Genomic DNA, 516 nt, shown 5'->3' with positions numbered 1-516 from the left:
ATGCTGTAATAAAATGAGTGTCTGTTTCTAATGTACATCATCACTCACCTTAGGGCATATCTTGTATTTGTTATAAAAAATAAATTCTGGCATCCTTGCTTGTATAGCAGCACAGCAAATCTCAATTTTCAGCAAATTTGCAGCATATCTGATTTTCTTTTTTTTCAGAAGCAAGAAAAAGCTAACACTCATCATGACTGCAATAATATAACCTTTGGAAATTGTTTCTCTGTTTATTTATATTACTGAAATAACCAATCCTTCATATATACAGTTACCATATAATATAAATGTACATCCTTGCCCCGGTCATCAGAATTACAAAGACATCACATCATCACATCACATAATTCTCTTTGCATACTGCCACAGCACATGTTGGAGGGCAGCTACAAGACCCCTTAAAGGAGATAAAATGCAATTATATGATACACCTTACAAATAATACAATGAAATATACATTAACGTGAAATGAAAGAGCTGTCTGCATTTTTTTTTTTTATCCTATATAAATGG

The sequence above is a fragment of the Penaeus monodon genome, chromosome 28, assembly GCF_015228065.2.
Source record: "Penaeus monodon isolate SGIC_2016 chromosome 28, NSTDA_Pmon_1, whole genome shotgun sequence".
Classification (NCBI taxonomy): domain Eukaryota; kingdom Metazoa; phylum Arthropoda; class Malacostraca; order Decapoda; family Penaeidae; genus Penaeus; species Penaeus monodon.
This window is presented reverse-complemented; position numbering follows the sequence as displayed.